The following is a 7,298-nucleotide window of genomic DNA, read 5'->3' as shown; positions in this document are numbered from 1 at the left end:
AGCCTTGAGTAGGTTTCAACCAGGATATATATGAACTACATTCAATGGTTTATTTATATGCATTTTAGATTTTAAATGGCTTGGTGCCAAAATGTTTTTTAAAGACTTATTTTTCTTAAAAATGAAAGTAGGTTTAGCCGTTATGCAACCTTGTAGGATATTATCCTGCTTAAGAATGTTATAGTTATTAAATATTATACGTTTAATTTCCAAATGTATGCTAAATGGTTATCATCGTTCATTTTACTCTGATTTTATTAGTTCTTGGTTGTAAGAGACTTTCTCTCCCTACTATAATTAACTTCCTGGATTTAACCTTAGAGGTAAAGGGAGGTACTCAAAACAGTTGGAACAAATGCGTACCTCCACTATAAAAGTGGACACAATACTACATGGCAAAAGAATATCCCCAAGGGTCAATTTCTCCGTTTCCGGAGAAACTGTACAGATTTGGCTACTTTTGAAGTACAGGCAGAAGCTATGGTGCAATCTTTTTTATCCAGAAAATATCCTAATTTCATTATTCAGAAAGCATTAAATGAAACAAGACTAATCCTAGAGAAAGTCTCTTACAACCAATAACTAATAAAATTCCGAATAAAACGAATAATAATAACCATTTAGCGTTTATCACAACTTACAATAGTCAACATTCGGAAATTAAACGTATAATATTAAATAACTATAACATTCTTAAGCAGGATAATATCCTACAAGGTTGCATACCGGCTAAACCTACTTTCATTTTTAAGAAAAATAAGTCTTTAAAAAACATTTTGGCACCGAGCCATTTAAAATCTAAAATGCATATAAATAAACCATTGAATGTAGTTCATATATATCCTGGTTGAAACCTATTCAAGGCTTCTATAAGTGTGGAGGCAGTAGATGCACTACGTGCCAACATGTAAAGAAATCCACTAAGGAGTCTGCTAGTGGTGAAGGAGAGTGGATAAATATTAGGAGTTTTATTAATTGTAACACCGAGTTTTCTATTTATTTACTCATATGCGGATGTAATTTACGCTATGTAGGGAGAACCACTCGTAAGATCAAAACCAGATTCATGGAACATCGTAGGAATATCCTCAATAGGAACCTGAGCCACAGTGTATCCAAACATTATGATGAAAAACATAGAGGTGATCCGACCTGTCTGACATTAGTAGGACTGGAACATATACTAGCGACCATAAGAGGGGGAGACAGGTTTAAGCGCCTCTGTATCCAAGAAATGTTTTGGATGTTCAAACTAGATACAATTCATCCAAATGGCTTAAACGAATCTGTGGAACTAAATGTGGTTCTATAATATACAATATAGGATGATTAATAAATGTCTTGAATTTAAATAATGTGCTATTGGAAAATGTATATTTCCTTTTTTGACCCTAATATACCTCCAATAGTGAGGACATAATGGTTTACATTTTCTAATGATATCTCTTTCTTATCTATGATACATTTCTTCTTTTTTGTTTCTTTCTCCCTTTCATTTGGGTTTAATTTTTAATTTAAACATTTTTTTCATTATTTTTAAAAATAAATAATGTATATCAGAACGAATCCATCTTGATAAATATTAACGTTATAAGATAGCAACAACAGAGTATTCCTTTCCTCTGTATATTGTGTAAGCAGTATGACACCAAATCCGCCATTCTTTCTAAGGACAAATACCACCAGGAAAATGGTGAGATGGCGATCATGTGATGAAATATGGTCATGTGATGAAATATGTCTGCAATCTCACGAGATTTATATACTGGAGAAAATGTACTGGTGTGATTTAAATTTTGGAGATAACGATATGTGGAGTTGCCCTCTATATCCGGACCACCATATGATATGGTGGTATAGGATAATTTTATTCCTGTAAATGAGAGAACATGTGACCTGTCTTTATGGCCGATCACGTGGTCTGCCCCCTCCGGCCGTCCACACGTCACAAGTGACATCGTAGGAGTGTACTAGCTTTATGGACGGGTGATCACGTGACCTGTTATCGGGAGTCACGTGATCGCATGTTTACACCACGTGATTAGCGCGGTGGACAGACGCGAGCCGGTAGACAGGTATATTTGGGCTAAATACCCTTACTAACTGTTTAAACCTACATTTTTATACTAGTATAAGGTTTGCCTCATTATTAGAATCTATTTTAAAAGTTAGAATTTTTCTTTTTTAAATGTATTTACTCAGATGAAGTGTAATTGGTTTCATGTGTTTGCAATTAGTGGCCATATTGCTCTTGTATAAATATCTTGAGAATTATACATTCAATCACCTTTGATAAAGCTGGGAGTTACCCAGCGAAACGCGTTAGCCGTTGAGTACCCACCCACTCTGAGAAGATACATTTAGACCTTTATTTGCACTACTGCTGGCTTTATTCCTGGAATAGACTCCGTGGACTACACAGCCCCTGTTTGGGCATTTCCCAAGTGACTTATGGACTCTTGTAGTCACTTCCTATAAACTTTGGACCATAAAGTTTCACCACTCCAAGGGATACTATAGAGCGGGATTGCTGTTTCACCAAAGGATTGGACCCCTATACATCGTGAGTTGGTTAGAGACTAATCCTAATTGGAATTCATCATTACCTTGTATTGTCACTGTGAAGCAGCCATAAGAGGAAAAAGCTATTAACAATCCAGATCCATTGTATGTAAATAAATCAGAGTAAGGATAATACATTCATCGTTGGTCATTATATGTTTTTAATATGTATTAATATTGATATTCACATATATGTTTATTAATATTTATATTAAATAATTTTTTTTTATTACACTTCCATCTGGTTATAATATACTTTTATTACATGTATCAAGCGCTTTATCTATCTATTGTGTATGTCTGGCAAAAGCAGCAACAAAGTCACTGTTTTTTTCATCTACCTTGAGACTTAATTCTGAGTTGCATGTAATGCCAATGTTCAGTGCCAGCCCTAGGCATAGGCAAACTAGGCACATGCCTAGGGCATTTGGAATGCCCAGGGGCATTCCAAGCCTAGGGCTGGCTGAGATTTGGGGCAGGCATGGGCACCTGCTGGATGCTGGCTGGGCAGAGACTCTAGCTACTGCTACTGCACAGCGTCTATGATTGGAGCTCAGCTGACAGCTCCAGTCAGGCAGCAACCAGTGGGCAGCAGCGGGACGACCATAGTGCTGGCGGGGTTTTGCGGGGGTCGGGCGCCTGACCTGCACAGGTGCTCTAGCTAGCTTACCGCAATTGGAGCTTCCAGCTCTGATCAGGCAGCTTATGCAGCCAGCAGCAATGGGAGCAGAGACAGTGGGAGCAGCAGGCAAGAACAAAAATGCTCGCTGGAGGAGGCCTGTTGCTCATGCCCAGTTGCAGCTGCTCCTCCTCCCATGGGCTTCTGCGGAGTCTAGAAGGCTGAGCCTGCAGCCTGCCAGCCACCCCCACAAATCGCAGTCAGGATTCAAAACAACTGCACGGGGGATACACAGACAGCCAGTCAGCTTTAAAAAGAAAGTTTTATAAAAATGTTTTGATTAAATTCAGCTCAGCATGTAGTGGGGGTTGCTGAGCAGACTGCTGTAAGGATGCTGGTACTGTGTGCTGGTCAGGCGAGGGGTGATTGGTGATGCTGTGTCCTGTGCTGCTAGGAGAGGGCAGGGGAGTTCTGTATGAGGGGTGCTGGGTGAGGGGAGAGGGGAGCTGTACTGTGATGGGTGAAGGGTGCTGTGCAGTGAGGGGAGGTGGGTGCTGTGAGGGGAAAGCCTGGGGTGCTGTGCTGTGAGGGAGAATGTGTCCTATAGATTGTCAGACGCTTTTCACGAATGAGAGAAGATCAGGAGGCTACGTAATAACGGACAACTGAAGAGGAATTTGAAACAGAGAGAGGAACATCAATAACCTGAAAAGAAGTGTCCTGGGGAAGACAGAAGAAGTATACAGTTGAAGAAAATATGGTGTTTTATTCTAAATTATTTTACACAAGAAAGAAATTGCTGACCTCTTTTCAGGATTCCACGGGGGGGAGGGCACCAATCAAAATCTTGCCTAGGGCACTAATTTGGCTATGGCCAGCCCTGCCAATGTTCACATAGTTTAACTTTTTTTTGCTACTGCGCATGCATACAAATACCTAAAAATACCTATTGTACATGCGTTACACAGAGTTTACGTGCAAAGGTGCTGTTATGATCGAATCAAAATGTCAAAAATGTCTTGGAAAAGTGATAGGTGTTCTTGAGCCATTGGTGAAAGTGGTCATGTACACGCTCAACTGTTCACGGATTGAGAAACTGCACTTCTCATAGAGCTGGTCCAAGATTTGATGACACAACTGGTCTAACGGTTTACCAACCGATATTACAGCGCCTACAGACACTGCCGGTTGTCATTTCAGTCCTTGCACATTTGGATGCACGGATGTACATCAGGTAAGGACTTTGTAGTGGCATTCATATAATGGCCCGTATTCAATTAGTTTCGCCTCCGTGAAAAAGTTTTGAATGCCCGACTTTTCGCCTACATCGCATGTTTTGGACTCAGAAACTTATCGTGCATGTCCCCGCTAAACGCCCTATTCAATTACAAACCAGGCGAAAATGGCAAGCGGCGAATTCAGAACAGGCGGAAAGCGCAGTCAGAATTGGGGAAATCAGCCAGAACCCCCCAAAAAGATGCACTAACATTGGGGATTAATGTAGATGTGTCCGAATAGCCCTAATAAAACTGTTTGGGGTACTGAAGTTGTTTAAAATCCTTGTTATTAGCGTCCTTGTAAAAGTGGTGAAGAATGGCATTAAGCAGTATTTTTTTGGTGAAAAAAAGTAGACCTGTCAAATTTGGGGTACTTGAAAATGGGTGCTAGCATATTTTAAAGTCTCTAAAGTGAAGTTTTAAAAACGTGAAAAACGCACCTGTTGCAAGCACCTGCAATCGTAAAAACACCTGACCCATACTTGTACTACCCCAATAAGTCTATTTCACTAGATGTTATGCTTGTCCCTCCACTTTGTACCTTTTCGCCCCCAAAATGAAAGTTATTTTTTAGGGTGTTCTTAAGTATTTTCCATTTTTTTTACACAGTTGTCCTTTGGGGGGCTGTCCCAAGGGTTTTGCACCCCAAAATAAAAATTTTGCACTTCTTTTCACCTGCTGTTCAGAGGCAAATCTTTTTCGCCTGTTACAGTGCATTGACTTTCCGTGTAGGCTGGAATTGAATTTGGAGATAAGTTCCGACTACACGAAAAGCCGCGATCGGCGATACTTTTTTGCGGGAAACGGCTTTTTGTGTCTAATTGAATACGGCCCAAAGTCGCAAACAGGCGACCGCCAATAGACACAGCTGCACCACATCTCCGCACCCTCCTATGAATCAGGGGGTTGGATTTGGGATCTCTGAGTCAAAATCCCAACGTCGGCATCCCGGCAGGGTTACGATACCGACACCTGTTGGTAGGTATCCTAACTCTTCTCCTACACCTACCCCACCCTCCCCACTGCCTAAGCCTAACCCTCCCCCCCACTGCCTAAAACTTGCTCCCTCCCTGCACCCTAAACCTAACCCTCCCCCTAGCCCCAATACTTACCTTCAGGATGCCAGCGGTCGGAATGCCAGCGGTCTGGATTACGGCGCCACGATTTTGACAGGTGTCAGGATTGTGGCTCTGGTATTCTAAGCGATGGCATCCCATTTGCTTGGATTATAAATACATCCCGAAGCAGGCCCCGGTGCCTAAAATAGTCTTAAAATGGCACTGGAGAAAGGAACAGACGCAGAATAAAACTGCCAGGTACCGGCTACTCAAGGCAAAAGCTCCACTTGGAGAAACATTTATGTGCATGATCCACAGTCACTGGTACAATAGTGTACAGTACTTCAGAAGTCATTCTAACCCAGGCAGCAAGTATATTAATATAGACAACAAGGTTCACACTAGGGATGTGCCCCGGACCAGTTTTGCTGGATTTGGATTTGGCTCTGATTCGTCGTCCGTCTTTGGATTCGCAAAACCTGGGTGGTGACCCACAGCTATACGAGCGTCCAGGAGGACGCTCCATTTTAATGGAGGTGGGCCCTGATTCAGAGTGAGCGCTCTGGTCAGAGCGTCCGGCTCTGAATCAGGGCCTTGATCTACAAGTCCGGCATTCTTTGCAGATTCGCTTTGTTTAATCTCCTCCTTCAATTTCTCCAGCTGATTTTCCAAAAGCCTATTTAGGGGAATCACCTGACTCAAGCTAGCAGTATCAGCACTCACTTCACATGTGGCTACTTCAAATGGTTTGAGCACCTTGCACAAGACAGAAAGTACTCTCCACTGTGCTGGGCTAAGGTACATTCCCCCTCCTCTCCCAATGTCATGGCTTGTTGTATAGCTATGGATTGCTTTTTGCTGTTCCTCCATCCACTGAAGCATATAAAGGGTGGAGTTCCACCTTGTTACCACCTCTTGCTTCAGTTGATGGCAGGGCAAATTAAACTGTTCTTGCTGGTGCTGCAATCTCCTGCATGCTGCTGCTGAATGCCGAAAATGTCCCAAAAATTTTCTTGACACAGACAGCATCTCCTGTAACATCCCTGTCATATTTTTGAATACCCTGCATCGCTAAGTAGATTGTGTGAGCAAAACAGGGGATGTGTTGAAATTCACCCAGCTGTAATGTTTTCACAATATTTTTGGCGTTGTCAGAAATCACAAATTCTGAGGAGAGTCCAAGTGGGGTAAGCCATGTTTCTATGACATCTCTTAGTTTTTCTAAGAGGTTGTCAGCGGTATGCCTTTTATTGAATCCGGTGATACACAGAGTCACATGCCTCTGAATGAGCTGACGTTGTTTATTAGATACTGCGTCTGCTGCTGCTGAAGGCAATTCACTTACACAGTGGGCTGTCACAGTTATGTAATCTTTGGTTTGCCCACTACCCCTTGTCCACATATCTGTGGTAAAGTGGACAGTTGTTACAATGGCATTTTGTAGAGCATTAATTAGGTTCTTCTTACCGTCCTGGTACAGCCGAGGAATGGCTTTTCGGGTAAAATGAAACTGAGATGGAACTTGGTACCAGGGAGACAGGACCTCAATTAACTGTGTAAAACCCACTGCATTAATTGCGGATATTGGATGCAGATCTAATACTAGCATAGCCGTCATGGCGTCAGTGATGCGCTGTGCGACTGGGTGAGAGCTCTCATACTTGCAAAGGATTGTTTAACAGTTAATTGTTTTGTTAAACTACTACTTGTAGTCTTCTTGGTCCACTTCTGGGATGAAGATCCACCCCCAGCAGCAGTGGCAGCAGCAGCAGGCCTAGTGCT

This window comes from Taudactylus pleione, unplaced genomic scaffold (assembly GCF_031769625.1).
Source record: "Taudactylus pleione unplaced genomic scaffold, aTauple2 ptg000065l, whole genome shotgun sequence".
Classification (NCBI taxonomy): domain Eukaryota; kingdom Metazoa; phylum Chordata; class Amphibia; order Anura; family Myobatrachidae; genus Taudactylus; species Taudactylus pleione.
The sequence above is the reverse complement of the archived record's forward strand: the minus strand, read 5'-3'. Positions refer to the sequence as shown.